We start from the raw sequence: 20,226 nt of genomic DNA on the forward strand, positions 1-20,226 counted from the left end.
GAATGTCTTCTTTTGAGAACTGTATATTCATATCCTTTGCCCACTTTTTGATGGGGTTGTTTGTTTTTTTCTTGTAAATTTGTTTGAGTTCTTTGTAGGTTCTGGATATTAGCCCTTTGTCAGATGAGTAGATTGCAAAAATTTTCTCCCATTCTGTAGGTTGCCTGTTCACTCTGATGGTAACTTCTTTTGCAGTGCAGAAGCTCTTTAGTTTAATTAGATCCCATTTGTCAATTTTGGCTTTTTTTGCTGTTGCTTTTGGTGTTTTAGACATGAAGTCTTTGCCCATGCCTATGTCCTGAGTGGTATTACCTAGGTTTTCTTCTAGGGTTTTTATGTTATTAGGTCTAACATTTAAGTCTCCAATCCATCTTGAATTAATTTTTGTATAAGGAGTAAGGAAAGGATCCAGTTTCAGCTTTCTACTTATGGCTAGCCAATTTTCGCAGCACCATTTATTAAATAGGGAATCCTTTCCCCATTTCTTGTTTTTCTGAGGTTTGTCAAAGATCAGATGGCTGTAGATGTGTGGTATTATTTCTGAGGACTCTGTTCTGTTCCATTGGTCTATATCTCTATTTTGGTACCAGTACCATGCTGTTTTGGTTACTCTAGCCTTGTAGTATAGTTTGAAGTCAGGTAGCGTGATGCCTCCAGCTTTGTTATTTTGACTTAGGATTGTCGTGGCAATGCGGGGTCTTTTTTGGTTCCATATGAACTTTAAAGCAGTTTTTTCCAATTCTGTGAAGAAACTCATTGGTAGCTTGAAGGGGATGGCATTGAATCTATAAATTACCTTGGGCAGTATGGCCATTTTCACGATATTGATTCTTCCTATCCATGAGCATGGTATGTTCTTCCATTTGTTTGTGTCCTCTTTTATTTCACTGAGCAGTGGTTTGTAGTTCTCCTTGAAGAGGTCTTTTACATCCCTAGTAAGTTGGATTCCTAGGTATTTCATTCTCTTTGAAGCAATTGTGAATGGATGTTCATTCATGATTTGGCTCTCTGTTTGTCTGTTACTGGTGTATAAGAATGCTTGTGATTTTTGCACATTAATTTTGTATCCTGAGACTTCGCTGAAGTTTCTTATCAGCTTAAGGAGATTTGGGGCTGAGACAATGGGGTTTTCTAAATATACAATCAAGTCATCTGCTAACAGGGATAATTTGACTTCTTCTTTACCTAACTGAATACCCTTGATTTCTTTCTCTTGCCTGATTGCCCTAGCCAGAACTTCCAACACTATGTTGAACAGGAGTGGTGAGAGAGGGCATCCCTGTCTTGTGCCAGTTTTCAAAGGGAATTTTTCTGGTTTTTGCCCATTCAGTATGATATTGGCTGTGGGTTTGTCATAAATAGCTCTTATCATTTTGAAATACATTTCATCAATACCGAATTTATTGAGTGTTTTTAGCATGAAGGGCTGTTGAATTTTGTCAAAAGCCTTTTCTGCATGTATTGAAATAATCATGTGCTTCCTGTCTTTGGTTGTGTTTATATGCTGGATTACGTTTATTGATTTGCGTATGTTGAACCAGCCTTGCATCTCAGGGATGAAGCCCATTTGATCATGGTGGATAAGCTTTTTAATGTGCTGCTGCATCCGGTTTGCCAGTATTTTATTGAGGATTTTTGCAACAATGTTCATCTGGCATATTGGTCTAAAATTCTCTTTTTTTGTTGTGTCTCTGCCAGACTTTGGTATCAGGATGATATTGGCCTCATAAAATGAGTTAGGGAGGATTCCCTCTTTTTCTATTTATTGGAAGAGTTTCAGAAGGAATGGTACCAGTTCCTCCTTGTACCTCTGGTAGAATTCAGCTGTGAATCCATCTGGTCCTGGACTTTTTTTGGTTGGTAGGCTATTAATTATTGCCTCAGTTTCAGAGCCTGCTATTGGTTTATTCAGGAATTCAACTGCTTCCTGGTTTAGTCTTGGGAGAGTGTAAGTGTCCAGGAAATTATCCATTTCTTCTAGATTTTCTAGTTTATTTGCATAGAGGTGTTTATAGTATTCTCTGATGATAGTTTGTATTTCTGTGGGGTCAGTGGTGATATCCCCTTTATCATTTTTTATTGCGTCTATTTGATTCTTCTCTCTTTTCTTCTTTATTAGTCTTGCTAGCGGTCTGTCAATTTTGTTGATCTTTTTGAAAAACAAACTCCTGGATTCTTTGATTTTTTGGAGCGTTTTTTGTGTCTCTATCTCCTTCAGTTCTGCCCTGATCTTAGTTATTTCTTGTCTTCTGCTAGCTTTTGTATGTGTTTCTTCTTCCTTTTCTCATTCTTTAAATTGTGATGTTAGAGTGTCAAGTTTAGATCTTTCCAGCTTTCTCTTGTGGGCATTTAGTGCTATAAATTTCCCTCTACACACTGCTTTAAATGTGTCCCAGAGATTCTGGTGTGTTGTATCTTTGTTCTCTTTGGTTTCAAAGAACATCTTTATTTCTGCCTTCATTTTGTGATGTACCCAGTAGTCACTCAGAGCAGTCCCTCAGAGTAGTTTGGCTGTTTGGATTGGGTTACTTAGTCCTGAGTTCTAGTTTGATTGCACTGTCATCTGAGAGACTGTTTGTTATAATTTCTGTTCTTGTACATTTGCTGAGGAGTGCTTTACTTCCAATTATGTGGTCAATTTTGGAATAAGTGCGATGTGGTGCTGAGAAGAAGCTATATTCAGTTGATTTGGGTGGAGATTCTGTAGATGTCTATTAGGTCTGCTTGCTGCAGAGATGAGTTCAATTCCTGGATATCCTTGTTAACTTTCTGTCTCGTTGATCTGTTTAATGTTGACAGTGGGCTGTTAAAGTCTGCCATTATTATTGTATGGGACTCTAAGTCTCTTTGTAAGTCTCTAAGGACTTGCTTTATGAATCTGGGTGCTCTGTATTAGGTGCATATATATTTAGGATAGTCAGCTCTTCCTGTTTAATTGATCCTTTACAATTATGTAATAGTCTTCTTTGTCTCTTTTGATCTTTGGGGGTTCAAAGTCTGTTTTATCAGAGACTAGTATTGCAACCCCTGCTTTTTTTTGTTCTCCATTTGCTTGGTAGATTTTCCTCCATCCCTTTATTTCGAGTCTATGTATGTCTCTTCATGTGAGATGAGTCTCCTGAATACAGCAAACTGATGGGTCTTGACTGTTTATCCAGTTTGCCAGTCTGTGTCTTTTAATTGGAGCATTTAGTCCATTTACATTTAAGGTTAATATTGTTATGTGTGAACTTGATCCTGTCATTATGATATTAACTGGTTATTTTGCTCGTTAGTTGATGCAGTTTCTTCCTAGCCTCGATAGTCTTTACATTTTTGCATGTTTTTGCAGTGGCTGGTACCGGTTGTTCCTTCCCATGTTTAGTGCTTCCTTCAGGGTCTCTTGTAAGGCAGGCCTGGTGGTGACAAAATCTCTAAGCATTTGCTTATCTGTAAAGGATTTTATTTCTCCTTCACTTATGAAACTTAGTTTGGCTGGATATGAAATTCTGGGTTGAAAATTCTTTTCTTTAAGTATGTTGAATATTGGCCCCCACTCTCTTCTGGCTTGAGAGTTTCTGCTGAGAGATCTGCTGTTAGTCTGATGGGCCTCCCTTTGTGGGTAACCCGACCTTTCTCTCTGACTGCCCTTAAGATTTTTTTCCTGCAATTCAACTTTGGTGAATCTGGCAATTATGTGTCTTGGAGTTGCTCTTTTTGAAGAGTAGCTTTGTGGCGTTCTCTATATTTCCTGGATTTGAATGTTGGCCTGCCCTACTAGGTTGGGGAAGTTCTCCTGGATGATATCCTGAAGAGTATTTTCCAACTTGGTTGCATTTCCGCCTCACTTTCAGGCACCCCAATCAGATGTAGATTTTGTCTTTTTACATAATCTCATACTTCTTGCAGGCTTTGTTCATTTCTTTTTCTTCTTTTTTCTTTAGGTTTCTCTTCTTGCTTCATTTCATTCATTTGATCCTCAATCGCTCATACTTTTTCTTCCAGTTGATCGAGTCGGTTACTGAAGCTTGTGCATTTGTCATGTATTTCTCGTGTCATGGTTTTCATCTCTGTCCATTCATTTATGGCCTTCTCTGCATTAATTATTCTGGTTATCAATTCTTCCACTCTTTTTTCAAGATTTTTAGTTTCTTTGTGCTAGGTATGTAATTCGTCCTTTAGCTCTTAGAAGTTTGATAGAATGAAGACTTCTTCTCTCATCTCGTCAAAGTCATTCTCTGTCCAGGTTTGATCTGTTGCTGGTGATGAGCTGTATTCCTTTGCAGTGGGAGATGCGCTCTTATTTTTTGAACTTCCAGCTTTTCTGCCCTGCTTTTTTGTAACTGGCAAGGCTTAGGCAGGAAGCCGTTTCAGCAGCTGCCTCTGGAGCATCAGACTCAGAGGAGAGTACCCCCTAAACTTCACCACGTATGGAAAAGCCAGTGCCACTGCCCAATAAATCAAAGGAGGAACTCCATGATGATGCTGGCTGTCTCCGGTCAGGATGCAGTCAAGTCATGTAGATGTTCCTCATTGAAACTAGGGGACAGATCTATTTAGATGCACAAAATGAGATTCAAGGAGGAGAACGGCTTTATGGTTATTAGCCCTTCTCTACTACAGACATTTTCAACTGGAGATAGCTTATTCCTTCCTATATGGAGAAGCCCCAGGCTCTCACTGATTTAATGCAGTCCATGTTTCTAACCCACAACTCAACTTGGGCAGAATGCAAACAACTTCTATCACTGTTCAGTACAGAAGAATGCTGCAGATAAATACAAAGGGCTCATCAGTGGTTAGAAAGCAACATCCCAGTAGGCATGACAGATGTCAAACAGTAAGCACAACAGGCTTTACCAATGGAAACTGACCTAGGCTGGGACCCAAAGCAGGCACAAGGGCTGCTGAACTTGCTGAGATACCGAGAGGCTCTGATTTAGGGCATTAGGCTGGAGAGAAAAAGGCAACAAACATTGGAAAGGTTTCAGAGGTCCTTCAGAAAGCAGATGAAATCCCAGTAAGTTCTATGAGAGGCTTTGTGAGGTTTACCAGCTCTTTTGACCCACACCTTTTGACCCAGAAGCAGCAGGGAACCAGTGCATGGTTAAAGGGGCATTTGTGGGCCAGGCACAAGGTGATATCAGAAGAAAGCTTCAGAAGTTGAAAAGTTCAAGGCTATGAATATCACCCAGCTCACTCAAGTGGCTACCAAGGTGTTTATTAATCTAGAGGAAGAAGCCAAGAAAGAGGCAAAGTGCAAGCTAAGGAAAAAGCTGATTTGTTGGTTACTGCCCTGGTAGAAAAAGAGAGTGGATTTGTGAGAGGATGTATTCATGGAAGAGGACAAGCTAGGCCAGGACAAGAGGACCAGCCTAGGCTTGAGAAGGATCAATGTGAAAGATGCAAATAGAAATTGCATTGAAAGAATAAATGTCCAGAAGGAGAACAGGAAAGAGGCAGCAGCCAAGGACCTGAGACATGGCAAAGGCCAGCAGCTGCCAGCCATTGCATTTTGAAAACAGAAGCTGACCTGGTCAGCCAGGCCAGAACTGAAAATTGTGAAGTCTAAGACAGACCAGGATCCATCTCTGTGGGCCCCTGGGAGCCCTTAGTCTCTATGAAAATAGAGACTTTATAATAGATACTGATGCTGAGCACTCGGTGGTGACATGACCAGTAAGGCCACTATCTAAAAACATTGCTACTATAGTCAGGGCAACTGGAGTGTCCAAATAAAAACAAAACAAAGCAAAACAAAAAACAACAACAAAAAACAGGCCTTACTGTCAGTCCAGGAGGTGTGTGTTATTGGAAGTCAAGGGGTCCAGCATAAATTTCTGTATGTGCCAAAGTGCCCAGTGCCCATTAGGGAAGAACATGCTTAAGAAACTCCAAGCTCGAATCTCTTTCAGGCCAGAAGGAAATATGACTCTAGGCCTGAAGTGAACGAAAGCCATGGTATTAACCCTTACCTTGCAAAAAACTGAGGAGTGAAGGCTATACGTGAAAGGATATTTTCTTTTTCTCAAGGTAGCTCCAGTAAGCCAACCAATTTTTGCATTCCAATGAGGTGAAACACAATATACTTGGAGTCGACTCCCACAAGGGTTCAAAAACTACCTTTAAAGAGGCATTAGCATCTGATCTCAAGGCTCTTGCCCCACCAAATGACAACTGTCTCCTGTTACAGTATATAAATGGTCTTTGTTTGCAGCCCCTACTAAGCAAGATTGTTATGAAGGCACTGAGGACTTCCTATGTCTACTATGTAAAGCAAGTTATAAGGTGTCCCAGAAAAAGCCCCAGGTTTGAACAAGAAAGAGGAAGTTACATAGAAGAAGGCTGATGGAAGTTCTCAGATGAAAAACTAGCCATCCAAGAAGCAACAGCTGCCCCGCCACCCACCTACCCCCATCTAAAACAGTTTCATCATGGAACGCACATAAGAAAAAATGTTTTAGAAACTCTTGTAAGGCAGCAATTTTATGTAATGTGCCTTACTATTATCATGCTACCTATTTGCAAACAGTGTGTGACTTGTGCTCAGAACAATCTGAGGAAAGGGCTAGTTCAGTCCCAAGAATTAAAGAGACAAGAGTGGTACCTTGTGAGAATTTGCTTGTCGACTTTACTGGACTGTTTACAGCAGGGTGCTATTGGTACATGCTAGTGTTTGCACTTTCTCAGGATAAGTCAAATAATTCCCCACTAGGACAGAAAAAGCCTAAGAAGTAACCACAGTATTGTGAAAAGACATTATTCTTAGATTTGGATTGCCTCTAACTTTAGGCTCAGACAACGGATCTGCTTTTGTGATAGAAGTATAGTAACTAACTCCGATGTTAAAAATTAGACAGTCTAGAGCCCACAAAGTTCTGGAACGGTTGAAAGATTAAACCGGACACTGAAACAACTGTTAAAGAAGTTTTACTGGCCAGGCATGGTGGCTCATACCTGTAATCTCAGCACTTTGGGAGGCTGAGGCAGGTGGATCACAAGGTCAGGAGATCAAGATCATCCTTGCTAACATGGTGAAACCCCACCTCTACTAAAAATAAAAAAAAAATTAGCTCAGTGTGGCAGCATGTGCCTGTAGTCCCAGCTACTTGGGAGGCTGAGGCAGGAGGATGGTGTGAACTCAGGAGACAGACCTTGCAGTGAATTGAGATCATGCCACCGCACACCAGCCTGAGTAAGAGTGAGACTCTGTCTCAAAAAACAAAACCAAAATCAAACAACAACAACCACCGAAAAACAAAAGTAAGCAAAAAAAAAAAAAAAAAAAAAAAAAACCAAACAAACAAAAAGTTTTGCCAAGAGACTCATTTAAGGTAAAATCATGTATTGCCCAAGGTCCTTCTCCAGGTGAGGTGTATCCCTAGTAAATCAACTGGGTATTCACCCTATGACATAGTATACAGCCGACCACCCCCACTTCTATCTCATGTACAAAGAGATGAAAATAAATTGGAGAACTGACCCCAAGAAGACAAATGCAGGCATTAGGTAAGGGAATGCAAGAAGTATGAAAGTGAGTAAGAAAACAAATACCTGTTAGCCTTACAGATGCAATACTTATTATCCCTTTCAACCTGAGTACTGTGTATAGGCTAAACACTGGAATCCTACCACCTTCGGACCCTTATGAGATGCTCCCCATATTGTGATCATGTCTACCCCTACCGCTGTTAAAGTTGCAGGTATTATACCTTGGATCCATCACAGCCAACTGAAACCTGCAAGTTCAGTCCAAGACCAGTGGATGAGTCAGCAAGATCTACATCATCCAACTTGACTGATCTTGTGGAGGAACCAAGGCACAGCAGGAAAAGACGACTGCCCTGCTCTGACCACACTAGAGGCTGGTTGGTCAACACATGGCTGAAGCTTGAGGAAACATCAAGCCCTGCTCTAGTCATACAACCGGAAGCTGACCAGTCTATGCACAGCCAAAGTCTGAGGAAGTCAGTGCTAGATAAGTAAATATAGATTGAATCTGCATATTTAGGTATACTATTGCTTATTCTGATTGTTTTGCTGTCATGCCATCTTTGCAATTGCTATCAAACTTGTTGCCCAGGAGGATGCCCATGCGTAATGTAAACTTAATCACACCAGTGACAATAATGCTAACACGTACAGAAGGAAACCAAGATAACTGTCATCATTGTATGATAGAAGCTTGGTCTGGTAAAAGTATAATGAAAACCCTGTTATTTCAAACAATATGAATGTACAAGAACTCCCCTGGGGACATGTATTTGTAATCAAGTCAGTTACTCTGTCTGTGACCCAAGTGTCTGGCTATTAAAAACTCCTATAATTGGAAGATACTACGTAGCATGATGGGAAAGACTTTCAAACTCAAGTAGGAGATAAGACTTGTTTAAATCAGCAATATTTTAAAGAGTCTAAGAATAAGACACAGTAGAGAAGTGTCATGGACAATTCCTCTGTATCAGATTTTAACTCTCTCTCTCTGTTTCCTGCGCTGAATCAGTTGTGGCATCAACTAGATGCTCCAAATGTTTGGAAAGCACCGGCAGGACTATACTGGAGCTGTGGGACAAAAGCCTATCAACTATTTCCTGAGAAGTGGATTGAAGCCTGTGTGTTAAGGATAATAAGATTGTCCTTCTTGCTCCTATTGAAACACGAGAAAGATTTAAGTTACCTGGTGTATAATGAAAAAAGACCAGAAGAAACATCTTTACTCAGATAAGTACTGTAGAAAAGATAAACACAAACACAAAAAAAGACATTAAGAGAGGTAGTTGAAAGGATTGGCTTCCTGAAAGAATTATCAAATATTATGGACAAGCTACATAAGTCCAAGATGGATCATGGAGGTGCCACACTCCTATTTACATGTTAAAACGACTCATAAGATTGCAAGCTGTACTGGAAATCATAGTCAGCTAGATAGCCCAAGCCTTGGATCTGTTAGTCATACATGCCACTCAAATGAGAGATACCATATACCAAAATAGACTAGCATTAGCCTACCTCCTAGCCTCAGAAGGAGGAGTTTAGGGCAAGCTTAATATGATCAACTTCTGCTTACAAATCAATGACAATGGAAGAGCTGTTATGGAAATTACTGCCAGAAGGAGGAAGTTAGTCTATGTCCCAGTCCAGATTTAGTCTGGGTAGAGCCCAAACTCACTTTTTAGAGTATGGTTCTCAAGGTTTGGAGGCTTTAAAACCTTAATAATTGGTTTTATAGCTATAATCAGAGAGTGTCTAATACTGCCTTGTCTTTTACCTCTCCTCATCAGAAGTATTGAAGCAGTAGTGGACCAAACAACTACCACCAAAATGTTGGCACTACAAAAATACCAACTAGTCCCCCAGGAAGAATATGTGCCTACACAGGAAGAGATAAACAATTGTGGTGCTCTTTATTAATCCACATTTATGGCGAGCACTAAAGGTGGGGATAAAGAAGGAATTCATGACTTTTATAAGACGTAAAGCCAGAAAATTAACTTTCCCCTCATGGCTTAGTGTAGTGTAGCACCCATGTAGTCTAAGTTAGAGAAGAATACTAACTGCCTACTTTTCTTTCTGTGCTCAGCAAGCCTTATCTGTTCTCACTTGTTTTACATTCGTTGCAGGTCAGAGAGTTCTTGCTTACCTTCCCAGCACAGCTGCAATATCATAAGATTGATAAGTATATGCTACAAAAACATGTATTCCCAAGGATGTAAGACATGTAGTGTAACAAATGTAAAAGAATGATTAACTGCCTTTCTTCTCATTTCTGCGAGTACACTTCCTGCAGCATGTAACTCCCACCACAAACTGCTTGGTGACTGATCCCTTTTTTGGGGGCTCAGACTTTCCGGACCCTAGTCCGACGGAGCTGGTAATCGCCTTAATAATGAAGGGCTCTCCTGAACTCTGTTTGGTCTCTCCCATCTCTGATTGTCCCGCAAAAAAACGGCACCATTTTGCCTCTTAGTGTGCATGCATTAGTCCACTTGCCCAACTCCTGAGACTGTATCGGGAACCAGATCACCAGTTTCAGGTTTTTCTATCTGTTGGGAGACTGCCTTTCCCTGCTGCCAGCTGCAATCAACTATTATTTTAGAGAGACAGTTAACAACTGCCTGACCAACACCTTATAGTGGTCTGACATCCTTGGAGGTTGCGGGGGTTGAGGAATGTCCTCTCCTACCCTCCTGATGTCTGATTAGCTACTTAATATAACACTCTGACCTCTTAGGAGCTACTGTTCCTGGGAAAGTGATTTAACCTCAAGAACTCAATAACTGTTGTAAGTATACTATAAAATGAAATGTGAATAAATGACAGGCTTTCTTTCATAAAGTCTACCAGTTAGGTACCTTTTTCTTCTTATATTCATTTGGGTATCAATTCTTTGATTCACAGGTATCCATCTTTGTTCATTTGGTGACTTTTGCAAGGAGTATGGCACCCTTACTGGTCAGCGAGAAGATCTTTAGCAGAGGGCTTCATTTCTCTTTTAAACATTTCTGTTAATTCATGCTTTGGAAATGTCCTATCACTTACTTTGACTTCAAGATTTCAGTGACATTCCTACCTCCCTGAAGGTGTTTGATAGCATCCATTTACTTTAAGTAACCAAAAGTTAATTTTGCCCTAAAGATTTCTATTTCTCCATCCACCGCACCACCCCAAAATCCCACAAGGATTTTGAGATGCAGAAATCCTGGGCACCAAAAGACAAGGCCAGACTTTTGCTGCTTGGGGAGTTGACATTTTCTTGTTTTCTCTTCTCTCACACAAAATTTTACAGAAGGGAAAGTTCACTGTCAGCTTGCCCCTCATTCAAGGTCAAACAAAGATTGGGTAGATTTATCAGTTTATCTCTTTCTGAAGGACAGTAAAGGTGATAGACCTCACATGAAGGAACGTTTCTTTTTTTGGCAGCAAAGTCCAACTCTGGGAAAGGTCTAGGTCTCAAATAAGCACAAGAATGCCAAGGAGCCATTAAGAAACTTACACTATTTTACTTAAAGGAAAAAGTAATAGATCCCCTTGGTTTCATGGTGGGTAAATATGCTGAGTAAACAAGAAATTCCTAATTTAGATAAGGTTTTCTTAAATTTTGTGTGAAAAAGACTCACCAGAAGCAATGGTTAAAATGCAGATTCCAGGACCTCCAACCCAAACAACTCTATGGTAGTCTCTAGGGCAGGGCCCAGGAATCTACATTTTTCATAAGCTCCATGGGCATTCCTCAGGCAGATGTTTAGGGAATCACACTTTGAGAAGTGTCTAGAGAGAATTTTAGTACAACAGACTTACCACATTTCCAGATTTCCAGATGAGGTCTGAAAGAGAGAAAGCAGAACCAAATGAAATATACTTCACACAGCCTTGTGGACCCATGTCTTACTGTCAGGTTAGTGGTCATCAAGTGGAAACTCTGACATGGCCAGCTTACTCCCTCTCTCCATGTCAGGAAAGAGATGTCCTTTTTTTTTAATGGCTATGGTCATTTCAGTCCATCCTTGTCACCTCTCTTTTCCCTGAAACTATCCAAGATTTGATACTAAACTTGTGGGTTTGGTTCTTTGTATCATTAGTATAGCCAAAAACATTAATGTATGCTAGTAATATTAAGGACTTGGCCTTGATCTCTGTCCTAAGACAATTGTATCATAAAGGTGAATCTCAAAAAGAGAGGACAGTGTAGCCCAGAATAATGATTAATTAATGGTACCTAGAGGTGAAGAAAGATAAACTTCCCTGCTCCAAATCTGAGCCCATGATTTTGCAGCCAACTTCGTATCAATTGCCTATGTGTCAGGTCCTCCCTCCATAAGGCCCATCGTGCTTTCCTTACACTAACCTAGGTGCAAAGTCCTATCATTTTGCCAGCTTCTGCAGAAAAATCATTAAAGCACAGAAATCATAGTCTCTCTCTCTCTCTTTTTTTTTTAAATATTTTTATTTTTTTTATTATAATTTTGAGGAGTTTTGCTCTGTTGCCCAGGCTGGAGTGCAGTGGCACAATCTTGGCTCAATGCAGCCTCTGCCTCCTGGGTTCAAGTGATTTTCCTGTCTCAACCTCCCAAGTAGCTGGGATTACATGCATGCACCACCACACCTGGCTAATCTTTTGTATTTCTAATAGAGATGGGGTCTCACCATGTTGGCCAGGCTGGTCTTGTACTCCTGACCTCAAGTCTCGCCCCAAATGGGACGATCAGGTGAGCCTCTCAAAGTGCTGGAGGCATGAGTCACCAATCCCAGCCTATCATAGTCTTTATAGACTGGAGATTTGAGGGGTTGTGGGAAGTGGCTGATATCACTTGCAGTTTTACTGGTTCCACAGCTCTCTGTAGGAAAGACCTATGCTATCCTGTCCCTTCCAAACTTTCTTCTGACACATAACCCCTTCTACTGCAGCCTTGGAGAACTGTGGTCTTCGCCCCTTCCTTCTGTCCTGATCTTTCAGCTTCTTGCTAGACACTCCATCCCTAACCATGTGGATTCTGGGCAAGACGGACTTTTATCATCCTGCTTGGGTCTTTCTCCTTCCCATGCTGAGAAGTCAGACTTCATGGAACGCTTGCAGCTGCAAAGGAGACTGGGTTGTTGGACATTCCATTGGTTTCTGGCTAATGACTACCCTGAGCTGTACCCATCTGAACCCAAGCCCAGGTTATCTGGAAATGCAAGGCATGACCTAGGGAAGATGTAGAGGGAGAGGGAAGTTTCCCAAGACAAGAAATAGATGTTCAGCTGTTCCACATCCCTGGGCAACCACTTACAATTTAGCAGGGTCTCAGAGGCTTTGGGTTCATCCTCTGCCTCCATGCCAGTCTGAGGAAGGTGGCTGAGTTTTGCCCCATTACCCACCCCCAGAGCACCTCCTTTGAGAGGCCTGTCCCTTAGGATCAGCAGCTTCAGCTTGACTATACTCATTTTTGTGGCCTGAACAATGTGCCTTGAGCTGTACTCCAGAGAATATAGAAAAAGAATGGTGCCTGGCCAAGTGTGTCTTTACAGTGGAATTTGGAATTCACTTCTGTGTGGTTGTCTACTTTCAACTCTATAACACTAGACTTGGGTTCTGTGCAGCAGACTGCCAGACAGAAGGAGGACATCCTGGGCTATCCCATGATGTTGGCTCCTTGCAGTGACAGCCAGCAGCAACAGGGGAGTAGTCAGACTTCTCAGGATGGGTAATAGCCCAAGAAGATTGTCAAGTGGGTGACATTTTTCTGGGACACCCTGTACCTCCCTTTAAGATATCTTCTTTCTGTGATCCCATGTCCCTTGACTGCAATGGTCCCCCACTGTAATGACCCATCATAGCTCCGCTCACCTCACCTGCATCTGCAAGCACAGACATGGGCCATTGTCAGAAAATAAAAGTATCTTAGTTAAAGGGAAATAGAGGGGCTGTTTCACCAAACTTTTCATTTCACAGATGAGAAAACTGAGGCTTAGGTTCACTAGCCCAGAGATTGCAAACTCAGAAGCCTTTTTGAGGAGTTTTGCTCTGTTTTCCAGGCTGGAGTGCTGTGGTACAATATTGGCTCACTGCAGCCTCTGCCTCCTGGGTTCAAGTGATTCTCATGTCTTAGCCTCCCAAGTAGCTGGGATTACATGCATGTGCCACTACACCTGGATAATCTCTTGTATTTTCAATAGAGATAGGGTCCCTCCTTGTTGGCCAGGCTGGTCTTGTACTCCTGATCTCAAGTCTAGGTGGCCAGGCACGGTGGTTTAAGCCTGCAATCCCAGCACTTTGGGAGGCCGAGGTGGTGGATCATGCGATCAGGAGATCTAGACCATCCTTGCTAACATAGTGAAGCCCCATCTCCACTAAAAAAAAAAAAAAAATTAGCCAGGCATCGTGGTGGGTGCCTGAAGTCCCAGCTACTCAGGAGGCTGAGGCAGGAGAATGGTATGAACCCGGGAGGAGGAACTTGCAGTGAGCTGAGACTGCGCCACTGTATTCCAGCCTGCGTGACACAGCAAGACTCCATCTCAAAAAAAAAAAAAAAAAAAAAAAAAAAAGAAGCCTCCAGGGTTCAGGAAGTGTTCAATGGTCTGAGGACTGAAGAAGAAGGTAATCAAATCAGGATAAAGATCTAGATGCAACAGTGGAACAGGGTCACTCCACCCTCCAGCACCATTTGGTCACTAGGATATATATATATATATGGAGACACATATACCTATGTAGCACACAGACACACATACCTATGTAGCAAACCTGCATGTTCTGCACATGTATTCCAGAACTTAAAGTAAAATAAATAAGTAGATAATAATAACAATAGTCTCTCCAATCTCAAACCTTCCTTCCAGTTGCAACTCCTTCTGACATGAAATCTGCTCTTTGGATATGGCAGTGTGTCCTAAGCACTGTTTAACATTATGAGGATGTTTGCTGCAGTAGTAGTTCTTTCCAGGGGTATGGGATGTTACTTTATTTATTTAATCACTGATTAAATAATACCATATAATCTACATAATACCAATACACTAAGTTATTACCACATATAAACAGCTTGCCTCACTGTCTGGGCTTAAAAAAGGAATCATCAGAATCACCATGATGACTTTACCCCTAGGGTGATAGTTTATAAGCTCAGTCCAAAGAGACCAGATTCATGTTTGAAAATTAAAGTTCTCTAACAAGTCCCAAACTGTTCAGCTAGTTCATAGTCAATAGACATTCCAGAACCTATGACAAATGCTAAAATGATATAGTCCTTCCCCTCTCCATCTCCCTCCTCTCTCTCAGGATGAGAACAGGACAAACTCTGCTGCAGCTAAAGCTTATCAAAGGCCTTTACGTTTTCAGCAAAGTATGACCAGAGGGTAAGACATCATTTGCTTCATTCAGAGACCCTCAAGAAGGCACTGCAAACTACTCTCCTTTAGGCACAGTTTTAACAGGTCTACATCTAAGGTTCCTTTTTCAGGACACCAAGGATAGGTATTTTTCCACTGTCCTGAATAGAGTGACCATATTTTCCATGGCACTTGAACACTTTTCTGTTTTAACTGAAGTCTAATATAGAAGAGATAAGTACAATTTTTAGCCTCCATGTGACCCATAGTTAACTCGGACCACACAAAGACTACTCACCAGTCATCAGGGAGTCAAACACTCATTTCTGTGGACCAAATGAATGACGTTTCTTTGCACCTACGAAAGGGAATTGGGTTCCCACATGCACTTAGGAAAAAATTAATGGGCACCAGATATCGGGAAAACCCCCATCAATAATTCAATGTAGGTTCTTTTCTATTTCCCTAAGGCCAGTCTGAGAAATAAAGGGAAACAGTACAAAAGAGAGAACTTTTAATCCTGGGTGTCCGGAGGAGACAGCAGGTGTCAGCAGGTTTCGTGATGCCCCCTGAGCCATAAAACCAGCAAGTTTTTATTAACAATTTTCAAAGGGGAGAGAGTTTATGAATAGGGTGTGGATCACAGAGATCACATGCTTTAAGGGCAATAGAAGATCACAAGGCAGAAGCTCAGGGCAAGATCACAAGGTCAAGGCAAAACTAGAATCACTAGTGAACTTCCATGTCCTGCTATGCACGTATTGTCATTGATAAACATCTTACCAGGGTTCAAGAGCAGAGAACAGGTCTCACTAGAATTCTCCAGGTTGGAATTTCCTAATGCTAGCAAGCCTAGGGGTGCTGCAGGAGACTAGGGTGTGTTTCACATCCTTATCTACATCTGTATAAGGCAGACACTTCTAGGGTGGTTATTTTAGAGGTCCCATCCTGGGAATGCATTATTTTCCCAGGGGTGTCAATTATTAATATTTCTTACTGGGGAAAGATTTCAGCAATATTTCTCTTACCCATTTTTGGTAATAACAGAAATATGGCTCTGTCCTGCCTGGCCCACAGGCAGCCAAACTTTAAGGTTATCTCCCTTGTTCCCTGAAAATCGCTGTTATCCTGTTCTTAAGGTGCCCAGATTTCATATTCTTCAATCACACATGCTCTACAAACAATTTGTGCAGTTAAGGCAATTATCACAGGGTTCTGAGTCAATATACATCCTCAGTTTATGAAGATGATGGGATTAAGAGATTAAAGACAGCCATAGGAAATCACAAGAGTATTGATTGGAGAAGTGATAAATGATCATGAAATCTTCACAATTTATGTTCTTCTGCCATGGCTTCAGCTGGTCCCTCCATTCACAGTCCCTGACTTCCTGCAACACACCACATGTAAATAGCCTGCCTGATTGTCTGGCTTAAAAAAGAATCATCAGAATCCCCATGATGACTTTAACCCTAGGGTGATAGTTTACAAGATCAGTCCAAAGAGACCAGATTCATATTTGAAAATTAAAGTTCTCTAACAAGTCCCAAACTGTTCAGCCAGTTCACAATCAATGGACATTCCAGAACCTAGGACAAATACTAAAATGATATAGTCCTTCCCCTCTCCGTCTCCCTCCTCTCTTTCAGGATGAGAACAGGGCCAACTCTGCTGCAGATAAGCTTATCAAAGGCTTTTACCTTTTCAGCAAAATGTGACCAGAGGTTAGGACATCATTTGCTTCATTCAGAGACCCTCAAGAAGGCACTGCCAATTACTCTCCTTTAGGCACAGGTCATGGTTAGCATTGTTTAATGCAGTATTTTAATAAGATCCTGGAAAACCTGAGCTGCTATCTTTAAAGTCAAAACTTGCCCAGATGCAGCAATGCTGAAGCTGTTCATAGGGTATGAAAGGTGAGCACCTAATTAGATTATCCAAAATTCTCCAAAACTCCCCCAAATTCTCCAACCTAAGCCATATGGCTATAGTGGAAGCTGCCTTGTTCCCACAATAAGATCACACCCCATTCTTCCAGCTGAACACCTGACCCATGTTGGGCCAATCAGCATAGTCCTCAGTAATTTTGTTATTGAGACTGATAAATCAGTCTATCAGTGACTTCAGAGATAATGTGAGGCTGGGCATGGTGGTTAATGCCTTTAATCCCAGCACTTTGGGAGACCAAGACAGGAGGATCACTTGAGGCCAGGAGTTTGAGATCAGCCTGGGCAACAGAGGAAGACCCCATCTGTACAAAAAACAAAATCAAAACAAAAATTAACAAGTCTCATAGCCTGGCCTCAAAATAAATAAACAGATACAAAAATTAAAAAGAGGAATGTGAGAATGTTGAACTCTCAGCTGCCTTGTTTTCTGTTTCTAATCCTAACCCTAACCCTAAAGCAGAGAAATCCTGTCTGGAAAGACAATTAGAGACAAGTGTGGGGATGGAAACAGATATACAAATAGGTGCAGAGGCAAAGCTGGGACAGAGCACCCTGATAGTATTTGATCTGCTGGCTACAGTTTGTTCCACCCAGGCCTTGCTAGATCCCTGTCCCCAGAGTATGTGAGACAATCTGAAAAGTTTTTGTTTAATTCAGTGCTCCTCAAATTTTCCTGTGCTCACAAATCATGTGGGAACTGTGTTAAAGTTCAGATTCTGGTTTGGTACGTCTGTGTGGGGCCTGAGCATGGCTATATTTCAATAAAACTTTATTAAAAAAATAGGTGGCTGCCTAGATTTGGCCAGCACCCATAGTTTGTCACCCTCTGAACACAGTGTTTGACCCAGCTGTAGGAGATAAATCACAGATTCTTTAAAAATGAACAGAGAAATATTACCAAAGAAATAGTGGATGAACTTGGAAAATATTAAAATAAAGTGTTTTTCTGTTATAAATAACAGAGCAGCAAAAAATAACAAAAAAGATGGAATCAGTGTATAGCATGTGTTCCCATTATGAGTAGATGCCAGTCCTTTTTAGAAAAAAGTAGGAATAAGCAAATTATTTTTAAAAATCAAGTAATAAAACACTGACAGTGTAGCCCATGGTCTTCTTTCTTTGGGGGACATAAAATACCAGGGGCCTTCACAGTTAACAGAGGTTGAGCAAATAAGCTTCCCTAATGAGACCACAGCTGCAATAACATCATGAACACGGAAGGGAGGGGTCCTCAGAAGCACAGAGTAACTCTCAGCATCTTAGCCACACCAAAGGGATTAACGTATGCCAAGAGAAACAGTTTAAACACTATAGTTTTTATCTTACTGTGGTGAAGACAGTCTCAAAAGGCAAAGCACATGCTCTCGCTAGCATACAAATCTCTTGTGTTTCGGTTGTAAGGACACTCAGACACAAACTCCAGTAGAGGACAAAAGCAATAACCTCTGGTTATTTATATGAACTCTGATCCCTGGCATTCAATTTAGCCAGACTTCAAATCACAAATAGTAGAAGTCAAGCCAAAGAAAGGGACTTCCCAAAGCAAGCCTTGAGGTCAGGACTACACAAAGCTGACAAATCTCACTCTGTCTGCTCTGAAGCCAACACAAGCTCATAACATGTTTAACATACAAGCCCAGCGTGCCTCCTAACTGTTACAATCTATGCCTGGGACTGTTGGACCATTCATGCCTCTTCATGTGTCAGTGTTGGCATATCCAAGGCTGGTTCTAGATAAAAGAAATGGTCTGAGGCACCTCCCCCTCCTCACACTCATGGACAGTTCCAAGCTCTCTAGTCCTATGTCTACTTTGCATTCTGTTGTTCTACTGGCCATGCTGCTGATCCCAGCTATTATCGTTCAGTAAGCCTTCACCATGCACAAGGGACAGGCAGCTGCAAGGATCTGAGTACCCAGGTGGAAGCCACCGTTGAAGCCTACTGACTTTTATCCTGGAGATAAAGTCCTGTTCCCTCACCATTCCACCTGTGGGTCACATGTAAAGGAGTATAAGTGTTTAAGAATCTCCAATCAACTCTTTGAGAATATCCTTGACCACTCTGGTGGCCCTGGCACAAAGCTCTAGGTAGTGCTTAGGTTTGTCTGATGGTGGAGCCACCACTGTCTCCTTGGTGTTCTTTCTCATCCTATGCCCCTGATTATAATATCACCTTACAGACTGGTTTGGCCCATGCCTCACCCCCAGCTTATTAGGTATTCAGGACCCTCCACTTAACCTATCTGCCACCTCCTCACCCAATCTCTCTATCCAAATGACTCCAGCTTTGTAGGTGGGATCCAGATGGACACATGATATGTGTTGCTTTAACATGGCTCTTTTCCCTACACTGCTATTCAATATGGCTTAGTAGAATTGTCTTCCAGACTAAGTTATAGGCTTCTTTTAGCAAACAGCCATGGTCTACACTCCCTTATTTTCCTCTTAGCACTTACCATGAAGTTGGATGCTTTACTTTGTGCATTCCACTATGGAGGAGAAAAAAGCGGGAGTTAGGGTGTAGAAAAAAGGATATTTCAAGAGTTGGGAGAAAAATCAACTAGATAAAAATGTACACATCATTAGGCAGTAATAACTCTGTGACCAAACATACGTACTCACTGCCAGAAATCATAGTAATGTCAACAACCATAAGTGCTAAGGCCCTACTAATTTATTAGCACGTACTATTACTGTGATAATAGTAATAACAACATAGCTATTGTAATGTTGTTATAATATTAGCATTAATATTAACACTATCATAATGTTACAATATTCACATTAATATTAATATTAATTATATTAGTATTAATGTTAAATGTAATGAATTAAAAATATTAATATTAATTATATTAGTATTAATGTTAAATGTAATGAATTAAAAATATTAATATTAATGTTGTTAATATTGTAACATTGCAATAGTTATTGTAACCACATTATTTCTTCTTATAATCACAATAGGCCAATGATGTAGGTGCTACCATTATCTCCATTTTATATTATCCCATTTTATACTTGAAGGGTGAGATTTCCACAGGCAGAGTAATTTTCCTAAAGCTTCGAAAACAATGAACCCAGATCATATATCCAGGTTCATTTGGTTCCAAGACCTTCACATTTAACTTCCACATTTGATTGCCTACCAGTACTTGTGAGTAAAGAAAATAAAACGTAACTGTCCAAATGGGAATGGGTAAAAATAAGGGCCATCTTATTTTAGATCCTGCCAAAATTAGGTGGATTGGTTTGGATGAGTTCAGGTACAAGTAGCAGAGTAAGCAACTCCCAGGGGCTTAAGAAATAAAGTCATCTGATATGCCTAGTTGAGGACAGCCACTTCCATGGCTGGTAGAAAGGCTTAGAATCCCATGATCCAGGCTCTTTTTAATCTTCCACTCACCATTCCTGTTGGCTTTTGATCCTAGTTTCTATCTCTTTACAGAACCAAGATATTCACCACAACACCAAACATTACATCCTGGCTC

At 41.0% G+C, this 20,226-nt stretch overlaps 1 pseudogene; it reads left to right on the forward strand.

Annotated features, from left to right (window-relative positions):
* LOC106995385 (polypeptide N-acetylgalactosaminyltransferase 15-like) overlaps nucleotides 1–13,167 on the forward strand; it is a 40,359-nt pseudogene extending 27,192 nt beyond the window's left edge.
* Nucleotides 13,168–20,226: the final 7,059 nt, after the last annotated feature.

This window comes from Macaca mulatta, chromosome Y (assembly GCF_049350105.2).
Source record: "Macaca mulatta isolate MMU2019108-1 chromosome Y, T2T-MMU8v2.0, whole genome shotgun sequence".
Lineage (NCBI taxonomy): Eukaryota > Metazoa > Chordata > Mammalia > Primates > Cercopithecidae > Macaca > Macaca mulatta.